The 22,203-nt window shown below is 39.8% G+C and overlaps 1 protein-coding gene across 1 annotated transcript in view; it reads right to left on the bottom strand.

Moving 5' to 3' along the window:
- The window catches only part of IMMP2L (inner mitochondrial membrane peptidase subunit 2), a 761,903-nt gene that overhangs the window by 67,086 nt on the left and 672,614 nt on the right, over positions 1-22,203 (bottom strand). The gene's annotated exons all lie outside the window — the stretch shown is intronic.

The following is a 22,203-nucleotide window of genomic DNA, read 5'->3' as shown; positions in this document are numbered from 1 at the left end:
CATTCACAGGAGCCATATGGCAACTGGAGCATCTGGGACTCAAACCTGCACAGATACAGGATGCTTTGCATCTCAAGCAGTGGCTTAACCCACTGATCACAACACCAGCCCTGCCAGGTAGTCTATGAAGGCTTTATAATGTGCCTGTCAAGTGCAATCACATCAAGAATTTAGAATGAATAGATTTAAAGCAAGGTGTAGCTCATTTAGGAGAGTATTTCTTTTTTTTTTTTAAATTTTTTATTGTTATTGGAAAGCCGGATATACAGAGAGGAGGAGAGACAGAGAGGAAGATCTTCCATCCGATGTTTCACTCCCCAAGTGAGCCGCAACGGGCCAGTACGCGCCGATCCGATGCCGGGAACCAGGAACCTCTTCCAGGTCTCCCACGCGGGTGCAGTGTACCAATGCATTGGGCCGTCCTCAACTGCTTTCCCAGGCCACAAGCAGGGAGCTGGATGGGAAGTGGAGCTGCCGGGATTAGAACCGGCGCCCATATGGGATCCCGGGGCTTTCAAGGCGAGGACTTTAGCCACTAGGCCACGCCGCCGGGCCCTAGGAGAGTATTTCAAATAAGGGCCATTTTAAACTCTCACTGTTGCTGAACACAGATCCTGCTTAAAAGCTTGAGAACATTTGTATTTCAAGATCATCTTTAGGTAGATGGGTGCTTCTAAAATGCTGAAGGGCTTTTAGTACCATTTGTTCTTCCAATCCTGTTTGCACTATTAATTTGGTTAATGGGTTAGTAATCCTTTCTTTTTGGATAGCAGCAAAGTAAACCTCAGCCCAGCACTTTTCTAAATTATTACATCCTCTGAACAAATGGGGTCCAGATTAATGAGGTTTTACTCTAAGCCTTGAATTCACAGGAGCTTTAAATGAAGCGATGCAGCCTTGTCCCCATTTAATGAAAGTTAAAATCAAGAAACGTAAATCTGACAGAACTGGATAGCTACCTGCTAACACTGAAACCACCTTGCCAGTGTACCCACTAACAGTGAAATCACCCTGCAAGTGGCAAATGAGAGGGCTCTGATGACTAGCTCAGCACATCAATTACACGGCAAGTGTCGGGAATGATCACTTGGGATGGCAGCAACCCAGAGCTGAGTTGGAGCCTGTCTCTGTTCCCTGCATGCTTCCTGCTACTGGACACTTCAAGTGGCAACAGGCAATGGTTCAGGCACTTGTGTTGCTGCATCATGGATCAAGCGCGAGCTCGGGATCCTATTTTCAGCTCCTGGCTTTAGCCTGGCTTGGCTCTGGCTTGCAGGGAATCGGGAGTGAACTGGCAGATGCAAGGCCACTCTGTCACTGCCTTTCTCTCTTTCTCTCCACCTTTCAAATCAAAGTTGAAAATGAAATCACCTGAAGCTGCTCAGTTGCAATGAGTCAATAACAAATTAATACACATGGTCTTTCCACACAGCAACAAGCTGAAGAGAGCTTTTGACTTTGACTGTTATTTGATTTAGTCATAAACATATATAAGCCTCTCCAAGGAAAAATATCCATATTTGTACTATTTTTCCAACAATAATGCGAATATGACAGGATAGAATTCCTCATGTTTCCTACAACATCAGCATCATATTCAGGTCTTGCATCAGTATTAGGAACTCCCTGTATAAGGCACATTCATTTCATTTGAACAAAACTTATTAAAAATGTGAACATGCAAAATCAACAAACATCTATTTTGAAATGATTGCCTGTAAAGTAGCACTTAATTACAATAAAACTTTCAAATACAAAAGATATGAGTATGTCAATGAAAGAATTACGGCCCCAAGGAGGGGAAAAAATATGTCGTATCTATTCTTGCTACCAAATTAATTGCAGGAAAAAAAATGTTCATATTTAAATGTAGCGTCATTGCCCTTGAAAATACTATTCACAAACCCATCAAGCTAAAAAGAAATGCTGCATTAACTCTCCAATCTCTAGGCTAACCAACATATTAAAATATTTAAATTACACAATGCCTTTGTGGCTTCTTGTATTGATCCAAGATGACAAAGAACTACCAAAAACTGCAATACTTCAGTCACAGATTTGGACCCAAAGTCAAACATTCCTTTTTTTTTTTTAATTTGTAAAATGAAGAAATTTTGCTGACTTGGCCACACTTCTGTTACATTTTCAGGAAGATAGAAAATTTAGCTATCTAGAAGATAGAAGAAAAATCAAGGAACAAGAGATATTTTATATCTGAAAGGTATACAACTTCTGCATAAAAACAAAGAATAAAAGTAACAGTTTTCACTTCACTTCATAAAAATATGATGTGCCTGCAATAAATCAGACTGCAAAAGCTAATGATATATCCAAGTTTTGAACTATAAACATTAGCATAGAAAATTAAATACTTATACAGGACACTTGTAGACATATTTATGCCCCCCCAGAAGATGAAACTGATAATGAGACTGTAAATCTGTCAAAATGTTGGGCGAGCTGAAGTAGTCATCGTAACTCTTAAGATATATATCCACTAACAATGGACGTCAAGGGCAGGTGGACTCAAGAGAAGGGTCAATACGTTTTAAGTGGCCTTTTCCTCAATGTAATATTACCATAATCATTTTTAAAAATCATTTTTGGGGTTCATCAATGCAACTCTAAGCATTTTTTCCATTAATTAGAGTATTCCACCACTAGAAGACAGTCACAGTTATGCCACAAATATAGGATAAAAATACAGATTTTAGTAGAAAAGATCTTGAATTTATATTATACATAAATGTTCCTGTAAATGAGTATTTTTGTTTATATTTATTTCTATAGACTTATATATGTTATATCAATGATGAGATTAAACTTTCCTGTTACTGTCCAGCTCTGATCTTAAATCATTAAGAGTGATCAGAATGTTCCTGAACAACTATTTAAGACTTTCTGGGGGGAGAGGGATGGAGTTTTGCTCTTCCTACAGTTGCTTCCCAAATCAGGAAGCAGTCCTGAGACTTGGCATCTGACAGCAAAGACAACTTCTGAGGATAACAACCTCTTGAAACTTTTTTTCTATTTTAGCTATGTCTTATGCTGCTGTAATAATTAGGTTTATTTAAAAGCATGGACTTGGTTCTCATTTGAAGGCTTCTTAGGTACAATATCACAAAAGTATTACACAGTATGTTTTTATTGTCCAAGACACCTAAAACTAGGTAAACAGAAGTAATGACAGCAAAGATCCTCTACTCCTACCAATTTGAAAGATAGTGTTTCTGTTGTTTTAACCTTATGGTGGTATTTTATGCTTTTGGCAGAAACATTTTATTAAGAAAACACAACTATTCTTCCATTCATAATTTTCTAGAAAATACAATCAATGGAGATTAACTGTTACCAAAAACATTTTAAACATTTTCTTTATGCACCAAGAATGAAAACATCCATTATTCCTTTCTTCTGTTAATAAACTACATATTTTCTAATGTTAAACTATTAACAAACTCACCTAATTATGAGATTCTTTAATATCTACAATGTACTAATAAGAACTTACTAAACACTATTTTAAAAGTTTTATGAATTTTATTAACTGAAATTTGTAGATTCCTCTGATTTTTCTTTAATAAACCAAGAAGGAACTAAAATTAATTGATGTTGGTTATTTTACACACCTAGTTGTAACTGCTATGAGACACTACTCCAAGCAACTCTGTGGTTCCAGACGCAGAAGGCATCAGGGAACTTTTATTTCTAGCTTTCTGTTCTCCCTACAAAATTTGCCATAGGAAAGTTGCAGTAAGTCAAGATTATAAAGCAAAACAGTCCATAATAATTACTAAGAAAAAATGTTCTCTTCATGTACCATCCAAGGGTCTGGAATCGTGAGCTAGGGTCATTGAGGGACCAGCCTTACTTCACAAACGGGGCAGGGTGATAGGTAGAGGGTGGTGGAGGCCGCTCCCTCGGTGGGCAGGGGCAGATAAGGAAGGAAGAGTGCTGGAGCCAGGGAGCTGTGCTCAGAAAGAACCAGCAGCAGGGATCAAGTGCAGTCTCTTGGCATTCACAAACATCGCACAGCACAACTTAATGATCACTGGTACGCAAATTATTTAAATGCAGTTATGCTGCTTTCTTCTACAGTCTGTTTCTATACTATGAATTCGCTATGTTATTGGTGAATAAAGGGATGACATCAGGAAAACAGTGATGGAACACTGTTTTATGCATTTTCTCATGTTTTCTCTAGCAACAAGAAGTAGACAAGGGCTGATGCTGTGGCATAGCAAGTTAAGCCAGCTGCTGGCAAGTTTAACACGAGCATCCCGTATCAGGTCTCAGCTGCTCTGATTCCAATCCAGCTCCCTCCTAATGCACCAGGTAAGACAGCAGAAGGTGGCCCAAGATCTTGGGCCCCTTCCAGCCACATGGGAGACCAGGATGGAGTTCCCAGCTCAGCTTCGGCTTGGCCCAGCTCCAGCCATCACAGCCACTTTAAGGAATGTATTTGTGTATCCCGACTAGACACAGGACACACAGATACAGTGTTGTCCATGTTGCCCAATCATCACCTCCCATTCTTTTGGTCTGGATTGTCCACACTAGCTGTCTTGAGGAGAGCTGGAGGGTCTACACGAGCGAGTTTGTCCTTACATTGCTTTCACAATGATGCAGTTTCAATTCTTCCATCCACCCTCTTCCATCAAGCTACTTTCTGCTCTGTCTTCAATGCTGTTTCACTATGATATCCACCTATTCATTAAATAGCAATTTAGCATGTCTTTTAAGCTGAATTTTTAAAGTTTTTTTCTCAAAAAATTGTTTTGTTAGTGCTCTGCTATGGATCTGTGTATGTTTTGAACGATTTGCCTCAAGGTTATCCCTTCACCCCACTAAACTTGTTTTTTTCTGAGTGTGTTTCAGCAGAGTATGGGTGCTTACACTACAGCACTCAGCATGTTAGGCTGGCTTGGTATCCACAAGTAGAATAAATTACATATTTCAAATAATGTGAGAGGGCTTTGATTTAGCTTAATGGATGAAGCACATTCTAGGGATAGTCTATTTCTAACTATTTCCTGGTTCTTCCTAAATCTGTACTCGACTCCAATCTTAGCTTTTACTCATCAAAAGAAGTAGTGAGACAGCATGAGTTTTTGCTTCTTACTTGATAACGGACCAGATTTTTTTCACAGCCAATAAAGCCGCTGTGATGCTGGAATCTCAGAGGTGCTGGCTTGTGTCTGGCTGCTCCACTCACAAATCAGTAACCTGCTAAAAGGCTGGGAAAAGCAGCAGCAGACGGCCCAGCACCTGGGTCTCTGCCATCAATGTGAGTCCTGGAGGGAGGACTTCTGGCTCCTGGCTACAGCCTAGCCAGTGATGCCCAACCCAGTCATTCAGGGAGTAACCAGTGAATGCAAGATCTCTGTATCTTCCCCGTTATATCTGCAACTCTTTTAAGCAAATAAATATTTAAAAGCAAACAACGAAAGAAAATTGTAGTTTCACAGTAAGATTAGGAGCAAAAATTAAATCCCCTAAATCCCATTGAACTTTGGTTCTTTTCTGAAAACTTTGCGTTTACATTTGTCATCATTTTTTATTTCTTCAAGAGCACATGCTTAATTTTAGTGTGATTTTGGTTTTTTTTCTAATCTCTACAAAGAAGGAAACATTTCCACTAAAGATCCTGACGAATCTGGGGCAGTTACAATCAACAGCTTCTGGCAATGTGTGTTCAAGGATTAGACCCAGGGCTTCTGATGGAATGCCTAGAAATTCACACTTAATTGGGCCAATGGGTCCTTCAGACCAATAAGGAGACCAAGTACTGCCTGTTAGCATTTACGAATCCCTTAAGAATGACTACTGGATTAGTCATTAAAATGTTCTCTGTATTTCCTGGTTTTTTTTCTAGTTCTGATATTTATTTTTGAAAGATGCAAGTCAGCCTTCCAGTCTGTCATATAATTTATTTATCAGATTAAGCCATACTTTTCTTACTTGTGAGTTGGGTAAGCTTGCCTACACACAATTTTACCAATTATGGAACTTGTCTGTGTTTTGGCGAAACTGTAAAGACTGACCAGGGACACAAGGACAAGGAGTTCATAGGGGAGAGATTCTGTTCCTATATCTAAATTTTTAACTTAAAATATCTTGCAACATGGATTTAAACTGGTTCATTTTTAAACAGAGGATTGTGAACTTTCCTGTATACCTCAAAATGTTACCGTTACCTCTTTCTTGGTCTTTTTCTCTTTACCTCTGCCCAAACCCTACCATAATCCATTCACGCAGACAGAACCAACTACTTGTTGATAACTCTTGAATCTAAATCTCCCTCAACACTCAGTTACTCACCAGAAGGGTTGGATATCATCTTGACAGCTCCACCATCCTATTTCTGTGCTATTCAGCACCAAGAATAATGCCTTGCTTTTTTTTTCTTTCTGCCCTTCGAGCAATTCATTTGGACCCCCTCCAAGATGGTGCACATTTCCTCGGATCTTTCCTTTCTTGGAACCCCTCATGTCACTATGGCAGGAGATTTCTCTTAGATTTCCTCAGATTTTTCCTCCCTTAGAGCCCTTCCTGTCACTATGACAAGAGACCTCTTTCTCACTTTCTTAAATAAATCTTGCTTTGCACACTGAAAAAAAAAATCCTCTCACCTTGCATCACTTCTCATTCTCTCTCCATACCATGCTTTACCCATAATGAACTGCTTATGTGCTTCGAAATCCTACACTCTTTCTGTAAGCGTATGCACCTGTTATTCTTTCTGCTTGGGAGATCTTCATCACCATCTGTCCCCTTCCCTGGCCAACTTGATTTCTCCTTTCGGCCTCTTAATGTACACATCATTGCCTGGAGGCACCTCTCCCTCCTCCCTGACCCCCTATGCACCAGCACATACATATACAGCATGTTGGGCTTGTTGATTGTTCTGTCTCCCTCCCTAGATCTTTAGTTTCTTGGAAACATATTGCTCGTCAGATGCCTGGATACCCAGTGCTAGCATGGGGCCCCTAGGTTGAGCAGGCATTCCAAACACAACTTCTCAGTGAATGACAGAACTCGTTCAGTACCAATGATTGAGTGCTTATATGACAGGGATGTCTTTGTGGAGTGAATCATGGAAGTAGATGTGCTTAAAATTTCAGGACAGAAAGTAAACAGAGTTTGCTGCTCAAAATCTTTGTATAAGATTCTGGTGCCTCATTGTCTTCTCAACTCTATTTTGTAAGCATCACAGTTGCCTTGGTCCAACCTTTGAAATGCACTTTCATGTCACAGTACATACTTTGAGAATGTAACTACTCTCCCATTTTCCTTGTACTTTTCTAAAGCATGTTCTTCATTGCTGGTGTTCTCTCCTTGTTATTATCTTTACCTTCCCAGATAAGTACTTGCTTTTTCCTGACAGTGTCCCATATTCAGTGTCTAACCTCTGAACTTAGGAAATTCCACAAATGCTCTCTGTATTCACCCTGCATCACAGGAATGGCTTTCTTCACAGATCATACACATGCTGTTCTGTACAGCCACCTGTGTACACATCAGCCTGTATTTAGGAGTTAGCTAATTCCTCATCATCCTGTGATTAATTGTCCAATTGATGGATTACCTAGGTCTCCCCCTTCATTCTTCTGTATCCATCTTATAGCCATAAGAGTTGTGTGCTTTCACGCTAATGTGCAGAAGCAAACAGTGGAAAGTGAAACGCAAATTAATTTTCATCATTTTGAGCAGCTCTCAAAACATTTGATGGGAGACAGGTTGACATTACTGGCTCAATTGAAAATTATAAACTGTCCATTGGTGTCATTTATCTGATATCCCTACTCACCATTTAATATGAATAATTGGAAAGAAAATGAGCAGAAGGGAGGAAAACTTAGTGAAAAATGAAAACAAAAAGGGTTAACAGCAATTATAATACAATGCAGCTCAACCAGTGAGTGAGTGGACTCTACTCTGGATCTGAAGCAACTTCTGCCACTGTGTCTGTTGATGAGAAAACAGTCCAAATACTGAGGCAAACAAGCATCCATCTGACTGATTATTTACATACTATAGACCATCCTGACTGTAAAACTGTTTGCATTTATAATGGTCTTCTTTGTTCAAGTAGCTGAAGCTACTGAAGAGTCGCCAATCCCCGGATGCTCATACAGACCATTCATGCCCACAGAACTGGATGCCAGAACAGTTACTGCTTTCCTGGTGCCCAGGGACCCAGCCAGTTGGATTGTTGGTGCTATAAAATCTCAGACACTACAAAAAAGCAATCGCTAACTGCTCTCTGTGAAGAACTTAGGCAGGGAGGTTCTCATTCTTAATTCCCTTGTAGCTAATGTGAAGCCATCTGCATTTATGCAGGGTCATTCCTGCATAAATACAATCCTTGGTGTGTAATGTGCCCCTCAATATAATGGCACTAATTAGCAAATGTACAAACATTTCTGTGAATATATTAAAGGGTTTAACAGAAATTAGCCTTTGTTTATAATTAGAAAACTTCAGTGAAAATGTATTTTATTCATGTACTTTTCTGAATTCATTAAAATTAACAATGAGATAGCTGCTCCTTTTTGTCAAACTTGTAGAAGTTTTGAAATCTTTGAATTCTTGCACTGTGTTGTTCCTGTCAAAATTCTTAGGTTGTGATTTGTAGCAGTGAATTTTTTTTTAACATATGTACTGCAGCAAGTGCTTCTTTTGTGAAGCTATGCATCATCATAGGAAAGTTTGTGGGCTGCACCAACATTCTCATCTGGACAATAATTCCATGAGTGACATACAGAGGAAACCAGGATGTCTTCCTAGGGACACTGGGCTATCAGGTGGACTTAGTTTTCAGAACATCTGATTTCCAAGAAACCTTGGGGTTCCCTGTGAAGAATGTCACTATTTATGGCCAGAGAATTATCTGCCTGGAGAAAGTTCCATGAAATCAACATGAACATGTCTCCCATAGTACTGATCTGCTCCAGTGAGATTTCCTGAGAACTTGTTCCATGGGCATGGTTTTATACTTCTAAAAATCCATCAAGGACACGAAGAATTCACATATTCATAAGGCCCAGCCAGGTGATGGAGAAGCTAGCATGAAGGCATACAGGTAAATGATAACAGCAGCAGGGAAAATCAAGGTTTGGAATATAGGATAATGGCAGTAACTGGTTTCTGTAAAGCAGCAACTATAGTTTCAGATTTTGTGACAGAATTAAAAGCTAGGAGATTGAGACTAAATTGCTCCAGTCACTATGGAATTTCCAGCTTGGACAGCAATCTCACTGAGTGGGATTAGGCCAAGTCCTAGTGTTGAACTTTTATTCTAGTACAGATAAGGATGAGGGAGTTGCCCAAGGACTCCTTGTTACAGCATCAGGCTTTCAACCCAAGTGATGCTACACCTCTTGGGAAGTAACAAGAAAGAAAATTCAAAGCATATTTTCACAGGAGAAAGCAAGGCTGTGAATAAGTGGAAAAAGATCTTGTAATCACATAGCTGGAGAGGCAGCACAGCACAGTGGCTGAGAGCAGGGACCACAGATGGCCCGACTCCCCACTTTGGCACTTGTAGTGCATAACCTCATGCAAGTTATGTGGCTTATCTGAATTCAGTTCCTTTATCTGAAAACAAGTATAATAGAAGTACCTCTCTTAAGCATGTCATGAAGTTTACATAAGCAAAAACACATCCATAGTTAAAATAGCACCCAGATACATATTAAATGTCATAAATACACGAGGGTAGAACTAAGAGGATCTATTACAAAGAACAAGACAAAAATCCAGTAACTGAGACATCTGTGGCTCAAACAGTATGCCAGATACTTTCCTAGTGCCTTTACACATATTACCTAGTGTGATCTTCATAAAAACCTTATGAGTAGGTACTCAAATAATGTACATTTTACAAGTGAGGAACTTGGAACAAATAAATAAGCAACTTAAGAACAAAGATGTGAACCCACATTGGGTACCCAAATCTTTGATGTTAAAGACTACGCTGGACTTGCTTTGGAATATTAAGGACAACCCTTATTGGCCTTTTGCCAACAATGGATTCTATGGGATCTAACTCTTGAAAAAGTGGGAATGTTTGGCTGTGTACCAAAGCTTAACACTGTTCCCAATGTCTCACGAGTAAAGTCAAGGGCAAGATGGTGAGTCCGGATAATGGAAGAATTAGAAATGGAACAAACTGCCTGGTGCTCCTGAGATGTCCTTCCACTCAGAGCCGACAGAGTATGTTGAGAATGACAATTCACGCAAGCTACAGGAGTTGGAGCACTGCCCATAGGATAGGAGCCCCTTACACGCAGATGATGCTAGAGTCCACAGCCTTTGACCTTCACATTCTCATGGCTTACTTGTGGTGCCTTGTCAGAAGATTCAGCTCCTTCTTGGTGGACCTCACAGGACAGCTCCCTCTAATCAGACAGCCCCATCGTGGCTCAATTCACAGCTGTTCCAAGAGCAACACTGTGGTCGAACAGGATCGCTGGGCTCTTACCACTGTAGCGTCATCCCTATAGCAGCCTGGGCTATAGCAGCCTGGGCTATAGGATACTGATGATGGTGGGGGAAATCCAACAGCTGATGCTGTTCTAACAGGGGGGACCACTGGAGGGGACATTTGGCTCCGTATTTCAGACTATGTACAAGGCCAGTTTCTTGTCAATACCCAAGACCCCTTAGGTGCTGTGAGGTGGGACCAAGTGGATCATGACAACTCTCCCAGCCCTGCTCCTGACATTTGTAAGCACTAGAGGGGTGAAACACTAGAGAACAGCCAAAGTTGCAGTCTTCTCAATGGCTCCAGCACTGCATTGCAGCGACCAACTGCAAATAATTACCTGCACTAGGAACTGTACAAATACCCCCCTGCTAGATCTCAAAGCATCCTCTGATTTATTTTTCCCAGTCTCTTAAAATAACGATAAACACAATTTTCAAAAGCAACTGAAGTTTCAGTTCAAAAATGCACAGTGATACACATCATATCTGAGATATAGTCCCAATGTAATAAATAAGTTCCAAATAACAAGACATGAAAATGGCTCCTGGTCATCTTGGAGCAAGGTTTCATGAGACTGCCATGCAGGAAGAAGTAGTAGTATTATTAGTTTAGTCAGTGTATGCTACAGAGCCGAGGATTTTCAACAGTATACACAAATGAAATGTCGAACCTCTCAGTGTTTCAGGGTTTCTCCACTGACAAAAAGTTCACAGCTTGCCTAGGGCTATAATCTTGTAACTGCTTTAAGCAAACAGCACTCAATCTACCCTCTAATTGGCTGAGACACACTCCCAGAAATTCAGGTGTTTCAAAAACAGTAAAAATGATGCATTAAATCACTCTTACCCTGAAAACCACTGAGCTAGCAACTCAATCTAGTATTACAGAATACTTTGTACAAGAGGGCCTAAGACATTAGAAAATCAGTCATTAACTATCAGGGGCAGAAATAGGTTATATTTGGAACTCTGGCCAAACAGTGCCTTGTAACACACTGGCACAGGAAAACTTTTCCTTAGGTTCCATTTCCCAAAGAGCTATAAATAGAAAACCCAATCACAACACAACAAATACGGTGATTATTGCTCCCTATAATATAGGGAATTCTAAATATTGCTTTCACTGCATGATACGGTTCATATACTAACATACCCTTTATTCACTTTATCATTATCATGAGTCTTGTGTCGTGTGACATTAATAACCCTGTTTAAGAAAAAAAATTACATGTGAGTGTTACAAAGGTTTTCTAGATCTAAACTGGTAAAGAAATCCAAGACTAGAAGAAAGCTCAGGTTTGTTTCACTCCAGTATTTGGTGGTACCATAAAAAAAAATGTACTTTGCATGTTTTTAAATTTCTAACACCTTGATTTGTCTCTAATTCAAAGTCATTCTTGAGGAAAACCTCACAAAGCACCATTCTTTCCTGATTAAAAGCTCCAAATTGCAGAAACAGATTGTTTTTGCTACATCTCTTTTGCTTAATGTTATCTAACAGGGAGAATGGGGGAGAGGAAGAGGAGCAGAGAGATGGGTGTGGGAAAACATTGCCATTCCTGGTTAACTCCCCTGGTTAAATGCAGCAGGTCAAAACTATGAACTAACAACACAGTCCAGGTCTTCCACATGGGTGGATGGAATCCAAAAATACACAAGCCATCACTTCTGTCTCCCTGAGTTGCATTGGCCAGAAGCTGGAGCTAAGAGGCAGAGCCAGAAACCAAACTCTAGCATTAGAATATGCTCCAGTTGGGGCACTATTGGATATTATCCCTATCTAATTACTATAACACCACAACAAATGGAAAGTAAGTGTAGTTGAAAAATGATAGACACTCTCCTTTTTCTGTAATGAGAAATGTGAGAGTAGCTTTTGGATGCAAAGCTGTTACACTTTGTTAATATGCCATGTCCACATGTTACCCTGGTTCTGTGGAACATTGGTGGGTTGGTGGAAAAGGTGGGAAGGCAACAAAGTCAACTCATTGTTTAAAAAGGCAAAAGCCAGGTGTGAGCATTTGGCTCGGGGATTAAGGTTCCTGCCTGCCCTGTTGGAGGATCTGGATTGTACACTTGCCTCTGACCCCTAGCTTCAGCTCTCCGCTAATGCGCACCGTGGGAGGCAGCGGTGACAGTCCCAGGAATTGCATCTCTGATACCCACATGGGGAACTTGGATGGCATTTCCAGCTCTTGGCTTCAGTCTGCAATATCCCTGGAATAGGCATTTAGGGAGTAAACCAGTGACAGGAGCACTAGTGTACTCTTTACCTTTCAGATAAATTAAAATAGAGCCAGCATTGTGGTGCAGTATGTTAAACCATTGCTGGCAAAGCCAGTATAACATGTGGGTACTACCAGTTTGTGTCCCAATTGCTCCACTTCTGATCCAACTGCCTGCTAATGGCCGGGAAAAAGTAGCAGAAGATGGCCCACATATTCGGGCCCCCACCACCCATGTGGGAGTTTCGTATGAACCTAGCATCATGAGCAGTTCCTGGGACTGCCCAAATCCTTTGCTTGAGTCATCATCTCAGCATAGCAAGGCTATGGACCCCTTGCGTACCTGCGCAACTCACAGGATGGCCACCACCTGGCCAGGACACATTTGGGGAATATAGACAGTAATCAAACATTAAGGTAACTCTTCCACTGCAGCATCGTCTCCCCTTGAGGAAAAAATGGGTTCACAGAAATGTTGATAAACAAGATGCAGTTATTTGAGACAACTTGGGGACAACTGAATCTGCCACTCATGTACATTCCCCACATTGCATTTCTTCTGCAGAAACCAATTTTAAATGTATCATCCAATAAGACCCCACAAACTGTTTCTTCATCCTATTAATTTAATATAAACATTCTATACCCAAAATATTGAATACTGCGGTGAGAAAGCCACAAAGCTAGAGAATGAACACTACTTCTAGCATAGGATGTCTTATGTTATATAAGCTTCATTCTATAAATACATTTGGCAGAATCATCACTTGACATTATTTTTTTGTTGCAATATGTATTATTCTTAGGATCTGTTACACAGGTGACTTCTAGGACCACTATGTTAAAACTTCCGTATTGACAGATACAGAGAAAAATTTGAACAACAATACATTGTTTTTTTTAAAGTGTGGTGATTCTATATGCATTCTTATTTTAAAACTACCTAACAAATTATTTTAAGATGTAAAAGGTAAGCCATTCCTGCTTGAATAATTTGAGTTTTTTCTTCATCTATTGTTCTGTTAGTCTAAAAAAGGAAACCTAACATTTTCTCGCTGATGGACAGCAGTGAATTCCTTTTTACTGCAACACCCACACTCACAAACTTCTTGGCAGATTGAAGGCACTTCTGGGTTAGGAAGATGACAATATATCAACTTTCCCAATATGAGCATCTGGTTTCTAGAACCTCCAAATGAAGGCAAAATCACAGGAGTTGAAAACGACTTTGTCATGTGAAAGTTTGCCTGTGGAGAAATCTAATCGATAAAGTCTGTCAGCTTGAAGATATTTAAGTAATTCTGCTTAGAAAGGAAAGAAGGGTTGAAATTTGTTCAGTGTTTTCATATATGTGATTCAATAGAGAACTTGAAGATGATGTTAACAAAATACAGCCAATAGAAAACATCAAATAATTCAGCATGTAGCGCTCAAGAGATACAATGTGGCTACAGGTGCCAATGGGGAAGAAATGCTGGGCACAGGAATATGAAGATAATGACTCAGAATACACACATCCATCACCATTTTAAACTGGGTAATAGTTTTAGAATATGTAATGCTATTCTTGAACACAGTGAATAACTGTATTCTTACAGCTTTAGCTTTGCCATTACCAGAGCTAACCTTTTACAAGTTAAACTGCAACAAAACAAAGCAAAAAATGGCTTTATTTCTCCCATATGTAGAAATCTCTACTAGCATATTGTTTCTGAAATACTGGTATAAAAATAATAACTTGGACCAAAACAAACATTGAGAGGGTCAAAGGAACTATTTTATTTTATATTTTTTAAACATGGATTTTCAAAGGATCACAAACAGGCAGGAAGAAACACACAGATCTCTTTCATCTGCTGGTTCATTACTCAGAAGGCTGTAACAGCCATGGCTGAACCAGTTATAGGCCAGAACCAGGAGTTGCATCTGGTATCCCACACAGCTGTCAGGGGTACACAGCTGAGCTATCTCTGGATGCTTTTTCTTTAGCAGAGAGCTTGAAAATCAACATCCAAGACAGGAACTGGTATCTTTATGGGATTCTGGCATCACAGGTTGGTGCTTTACCTGCTATGATACGATGCTTATTCCTAAAGAAATTATTTTTAAAATAAAAACAGCAGAAGGTAAAAATAAGTGTTATAAGAATTGCTACTTGAAAAATGCTGTCTGCGGCCCGGCGTGGCAGCCTAGCAGCTAAAGTCCTCACCTTGAACATGCCAGGATCCCATCAAAGTGCTGCTTCTAATCCAGGCAGCCCTGCTTCCCATCCAGCTCCCTGCTTGTGGCCTGGGAAAGCAGTGGAGGATGGCCCCAAAGTCTTGGAACCTTGTACCTGTGTGGGAGACCCAGAAGAAGCTCCTGGCTCCTGGCTTCAGATTGGTTCAGCTCCACTCATTGCTGTCTCTTGGGGAATGAGACATTGGATGGAAGATCTTCCTCTCTCTCTCTCCTCTCTGTATATCTGAAGTTTCAATAAAAATAAATCTTAAAAAGAAAAGAAAAATGCTGCCCAAAGATCTGTGGTAACACCTACCAGTAGTTTCTGGGTACTATTCAGCTATGTAGATTGGTATATTGGTCAAGATTTAATAACTGGCTCTGGGCAGGGTGGGTGAGCTTACCATCTGACATCTGCCCAATTGTGGTGCAACTTCTCTTCTGTGGCCAATTTTAAACTAACTGACATGAAAGCGTCAAATGTGGAGCTGGGAAGACATGCGTGGTGGTAATATACCATGTCAACAAACGTAACCGTAAAATGTAGTGAAACAGAGTGTGACATATTTGGGGATTTCTTATCTCCATTTCAATTTAAAGATACTGTAAGTTAAAACTGGGAGAGGCAGAGCCAGCCAGCATGTCTGCAGGGCAACATGAGCTCCCATCCACTGGTTCGCTCTCCAAATGCCTACAAAAAGTGGAACTGAGGCTGGGATCTGGGAATTCAATCCCATCTCCTACTTGCTTGGCAGAAACTCACTTGAGGCATTCCTGCAGTCCCCCAGGGTGTGCAATGGCTGAAGACTGGAATAGAACCCCGGGCTTGGAATCAAACCCCAGCTCTGATGCACCTTACCTACTGGCTACATGCCAGATCATGTATACTCAGTTTTTAGTCACATAACAGTGGTAATACTTTAGCAAATGTTCAAAATATTCCTGAGAATATATTGATTGGCTGTCATGAGCCAGTGCAAGCAAGCCCCACCACACACTGGCTAGGAGTCCTTTTATCTTCCCTGCTTTGCATCAACTTGATACAAAAGCAATAGATAAAAGACCACAGCAGTTATTCTTACAGTTTTTGCCATGAGCAAATAAAACTGAATGGTATCATTTTTCCATAGTAACTGTAACAAACTGTCTTTTTACTCAAACTTCTTCCGTAACCGAGAGATACAATAAGTCACCACAAATACATCATGGTGGAGGCAAAATGAATTTGGGTCACCAGGCATTGGTCTTCCTTAATTTGTACAGTGAAGTTCAGCTACCCAGAACAGCATGACTTTGGAATGCAGTGTGGCAGTGCTAAGAAGGTATTTCTGACTCGTGTGTAGTTTGGGTTACAAGCTGATGGGTGCAGCTAGGCATTCACCTATAAATTGTGTGTGTGTGTATGAGAGAGAGAGAGTGTGTGTAAGTGTGTGTGTGAGAGAGAGAGATTGAGAGAAAGAGAAATAACTACAGTGGACAGAGAGGCATTTCTAGGAATAGGCAGATGGCTTCTCTAGTCCTTTCCAATGTCTACTCCAGTGATGTAAAATATGTATATCCAGTGTGCAGAGTACAAATTCTCGGAGTAGTATCAAATATTTTATTCCACATACAGTACTGTAAATTGAAATCCTACACATCTGATTTCTCAAATGCTTTCTAAAATGAATAAAACACACTGGCTTTTCTTAGCATATTAAATTGGATTTTAAACTTTCAAAAGTGGTGGAGAAGGCATTTTAATCTAGTGATGAAGACAGCAGCTGAGCTGCCTGTATTCTGCATTGGAATAGAATGGACTGATTCCACACTCTTGCTCATGTCTCATGCAAGGACAACAGCCTGGTGGCTCAGTGGTTCAAGTAACTGAGTTCCTCTCACCCACACTGGCGATCTGGATTGAGCTCTCAGTTGCCAGCTTCAACCCCAGCCAAACCCCAGCTATTACAGACATTTAGGGAGTGAATGAATGAATCAATGAAAGTTGTATATTCTCCAGATATCTCTGTCTCTCTTTTAAGTAACATTTTAAAGATGTTCTCAGGCCCAGTGCAGTAGCGTGTCATCCAAAGTCCTCACCTTGCAGGGGCCAGGATACCATATGGGTGCCTGTTCATTTCCTGGCTGCTCCATATAAATTAAAGCTCCCTGCTTGGGGCCTAGGAAAAACAGTAGAGGACAGCCCAAAGCCTTGGGAACTTTCACCTGCGTAGGAGACTCGGAGGAAGCTCCTGGCTCCTAGCTTCAGATCAGATAATTTCTGGTTGTTCTGGCCACTTATGGAGTAAACCAGCAGATGGAAGATCTTTCTCTTTGTCTCTCTTCTCTCTAACTCTGACTTTCCAATAAAAATAAAGCTTAAAAAAGTTCAAAATGTCAAAAAAAACTCAGTGAATTTTGTCATATTATTAACCAAATATCTACTACTCAATATATTATCTACTCAATATATTATTTCTAAGATATTTTACCTTTTATTCCAAGAAAATCTGGTACAGAATATTTTAATGAAATGGACTAAAATATTCATTTTCCTAGACTCATATATAATCTAGGCAAGATATAAATGGAACTTCTCTGACAACATGTTAGGAATTGTCAAAAATCATCCAAAATAAAGCAGATTTTTATAAAATATTAACAATAGCCTGTGCCCGAAATAGAATTTTAAAGAGATAATTATAAGGGAAGTCAACTTACCTAATTATGCTTATTTTAATAACAAAAAGTGCATATAATGTTATATTATAATTATATTTTTCAGGTGATATGCTATGCAGCCTTTCAACTTCTTTGAAAAGTTAAAAGGCAACAGAAATAAAAATCTCTTACCCAATAAAGAATGACTTTATTCTTTGCTCGAGGCATCTTGCGAATATAAAACAAGAGATTAGAGTGTTGTAGTAGTTTCTTTCTCAACTGTAGGTCCAAGAGATGAGACCTGAAGTTTAACTCAACCACTGGCTGAGTCAGCCTTGAAAGCAGCAGGAGCATCCAGGCTCCTGGCAATCTGGCTTTAACAGGACTCCCTTACAATTTCTGGACTTTACATCCAGATGCACATCAAGAAACAGTATTGAGACATTGACCAAACTTAAAATTTACAGTTTCAAACATACTCGAAGCCTAAGGTATTGTTTTGGGTTGGCGGATACATTTGGTTTCCTCCAAAGCCCATGTGCTATAGGACAGAAATCTTGATCAAAGTCATGATAACCGATTGAAGAAGGAACTTAATCCAGTTGTGGGATCTGAAGGTGAGGTCTTGGAAAGTGGTCAGGTTGGATGTGGCTATAAGGCAGGAGAGCCTGTGATCCAGTCAAGCTGGTGCACTAAGAAGACACCACACAGAACATAGATGACTAGTATCCTTCTCCCAGTCTGGCTCCTGGTGATATGATCCTCCCGCTGCATAGGCATCAGTCAACACTGGACTGATGGCGTTGCCTGATCTCAGACTGTAATCCACCAAAACCATGAGCCCCAGGCAGCCTTCCTCAGGCACTGCAAGCCGGATGACAAGATGACCGATTCAGGTAGACAGCACACAGTGCTAAACCTCAACACAACTGTCAAACTAGGTGAAACAACTGAAAATCAGAATAGAAAATGGAGACATCAGCAAACAAGATAGAATCTAACCTGCTACATAATTCTGACAGTTGAGAAAGCTCTACCTTCTTCACATTGCCAATTGGACGTTTTCCTTTTCTGACAATAAGCTGTTTGCTTAAACGTGAAAATGCAGCCCTCCTGGAGGAGGGAAGACGGGGGACAGATGGGAAAGACCTGCATGAACAACATTCATACTTTTCAAGCCTTGTTTATTTATTTATTTTGACTGTGTGTGTATGTGCATGCGCGAGTTTGTGTATGCCCTGTAAGGTAATTTGAGGTAGTGCTTCCTGTAGGGTACGTTTATTGCACCCACACAAACAGCAGCTTAAGTTAGCACATCACAGGTATTCACTGTGTGCTGGGCACCAAGCTAGATCTCTTTGTACATACTGAAGAGTGCACTGAACATTCAACAAGTTGTCACATGCTTTGGATATAGAAAATGAATAGGTGATATTTTCAAACAGAGGACAAGTTATACTAACTCCTTGAACTAAGAAGAGAAAAGTGGAAAGGACAGGGATCAGAAAAGACCCCAAAAATGAAACTTCAGTTTTTGAAAAAAAAACCCACAATTCTGAATTTCATCAACAAAATCATTTCAGTGTGTAGGCTGAGGTAACAAGTGATAACATGGGATAATTATAATTTTTGTCGGGTACGAACCGCACAGGAAAATTTGAGCACAGTGAGGTTGGTGTAGGAGCTTGTTTCTGGAAGCAGCATATGGTAAAAAGATTCCTTGTTCTCTTCCAGATCTAACTAACTTAAATATAGCTATTGGGGAACATGTAGAGTAGGGAAAAATGACAACATGCTAGTGAAACCTACACCCTACTGTAAAAGGTGAGACGCACAGTAGGACTACAATCTCCATTGCGTTCTCTAACAGCTATCTCACGTTGGTATCTTCATCCTCAGTTCCATTGAGGGGACTGAAGACCATCTGAGAAACTTGTCTGAGATTACACTTGGGTTCTTCCATGACAGTTGAGAAATCTGGTTTTCCAAGCTCAAATCAGATGCTCTACCTCCTAAAATTTAACTAATTATATGAGTTAGTGACATCAAGTGTGGGATTAAAAAAAAACCTGAAGACAATCCATGACGATTAACAGAGGAATCATACAACAAATTGCTGCTGATGTACACGGGCATTTTAAGGCCAAAGAACACGCCATTTTACCAAGTGTTTGTTTTGCTCCATCTTACTATATTGTGGCATTGTGAAAAATCCAAAGTCCAATAGGTAAAAGAGGTGCAGTGACTCCGTCTCAAGCTGTATTTTCAGAATACAAACAGCATGACTACACAAAATTATAAGAAAAATGAGAAGCACAAGCAAACAGAGGCAAGCTGTCAGCAGACACAACTCGATAGCTCCAGTGTGCTTACAAGCCAACAGGTTCACTGCTGTGTGGAAGATGAGAACTCTTTTGGCTTCAAGGATTTTCCTTAAATTCTCTGCAGATTCAGTCCTTCTGTAGAAAGGTGATGTTGGTGTAGCCTATCACTGAGCTCATTACAATGATTGAAAATTCAAAATCAAATGCTACATCTGTACCTCTTCTCTGGCATTGATAGACATGCATGTCAGAAGGACATCAGTGCGTTTTGAAGCCGATTATGGTTTACAGCCCTTTTCCCATGGACAAGGGGGTCTTTCTGCTTTCCACTTTTTGAACCCTGTGCTTAGTGGAAGGTTAAGCCTGTGACTATAAAGTAAGTTGTTAAGTTGTTATTTCAACAATTGAAAGAAAAAAATAGAAATGAAGGAAGGAGAGGGGAAGTGTATTCCTAGAACTAGATGAATTACATGAAATCTGTTCTCTTTATATCATTACAGAAAAGTAAGTGTGCTTCCATAGTATAGTGGTTTTCACCAAAAAAAAGGAAGTAAATTAAAAAAAAAACAAGACTCCCTAATTTGCCTTTTTCGGATGGACTTCGAGATAAGGAAGAGTTGAACAACTCCTCATCTCCTTCAGTGTAACAGTTCATGAGTTAGATGTTTAGTAATAATGTCTAAGGGCTTCTTTTTCAACAGAAAGATCTTTAGCTTTCTATTGATCTAGATGCAAAAGCTTACAAGTTATCACACTCAAAAACCTACCCTCAGTGTTCAAGCTTTTAAAATAATGCAACAGAATTAATAAAAAAGAATAATAAAAATAAAAGATAAGACCAACAGCGAAATAAAAAAAATTATGGGACTCCTGCATCTTCTTGCTGGAGGCGTTATCCCACTGAACAGTACAGTACCTTCACCTTATTCTCTCTTCTTCAATTAAAGATTAAATCTGTAATCAAGATCTTTCATCTTCTGAATAACACTGGATTTCCTCTCCATCCCACCATGAAATCACTGCACTGGTCTAGTGTCCGAGCCACTCAGAGGATCTGTCAATATTCACATTTCTCACATAGCCCTCTCATCTGCTGTGTGTGTTTTTGCCAGAGTGGTCTTTTAGAAACATAAAGCTGATAATGTCTTAGTTCTGTTTAAAACTCTCTGAAGATTTATCATTGTTTTAGGATTACAACAAAATCCTGTCAACAAGGGCTGCAACCCACACAGCGGGCCTCAGTTGGCCAACACACTGAAACCACCTAGAAAGCTTTGGGGCAAGAAATCCCAATGCCGCCGGAGGTTTTCGTGTAAGGTTTTCAGAGTTCCACTTCCTGCTCTCCTGTGCCGAAGGGCTGAGAAGCAGCACTCTGAGCTGCACTGTGCAATGAGACAGCCAATTACCACACAGCTTATAAGCATGGAAGAGTTTTAAACTTACAACTGTGATTCTTACTAAGGTGAAAATATTTTGTAAGACTCAAACACTCTTAGATACTTTGTAAGTAAGGCTCAGATTGTTTTCCAAAAGTGATGTTGGAAAATACGTCATCCTTGGAAATCGGATTCTTTTTAACTTGTCATCGATTTCATGGCACATTTTTAGAATAGATTGATATTCTAATTAAATTTCAAACTTGAAAAGTCAAAATGATGTTCAAATTATAGCAGGTGGTGGTACAATTCATAATGTTGAACCATTTTTAAAGTCCTAAAGACCAAAAGCTGTTGTTAAAACTTGCCACAGAATGAGTTTCAGCCTAGAAAGTATTCCTAAAGAGCTTAACTTGCTTTAAGAATTTACATCACTATAATCTCTCACTTATATCTTAAGTAAACTATTATTTTGTAACAATACATCTTCTTACCCAATATTTCTTAGATAGTGGTGGTGGCCTAACACTGGTGAGACTGAACTTCAAACTGCTGACAGTGAACTTGAGAGTCAAGAGTCTTCACCCTCTGTGGCACCAAAAGTTCCAGAGATTGTTTTTCAGTGTTACAACTGACTTTTAGACAGAAAAAAAATGGGTCTGAAGGCTGTTGATTTTCCATATACCTTCCCATTTAACTATTAGACAAATAATCAGGAAGTAAATGGCTTAACACTATGGAGGAAGAGGTAACGAGGTAACGCCTGGATACAATGTCTTCCACTTCCTAGTATTTGGATCTTTAAGATGCTACCTTGTATCGCCATAGCAGGAATGCATTTTATCAATGCAAAGAATTGTGAACCAGTCAGGCTTTCTTTTATTGTGAGATTTTTCCACTCAAGAAATGATGTATTATGTTCAAGAA

The sequence above is a fragment of the Ochotona princeps genome, chromosome 25 (genome assembly GCF_030435755.1).
Source record: "Ochotona princeps isolate mOchPri1 chromosome 25, mOchPri1.hap1, whole genome shotgun sequence".
In the NCBI taxonomy this organism is placed as follows: Eukaryota; Metazoa; Chordata; class Mammalia; order Lagomorpha; family Ochotonidae; genus Ochotona; species Ochotona princeps.
Note: the sequence above shows the minus strand (reverse complement) of the source record. Positions and strands in the feature narration are given on the sequence as shown.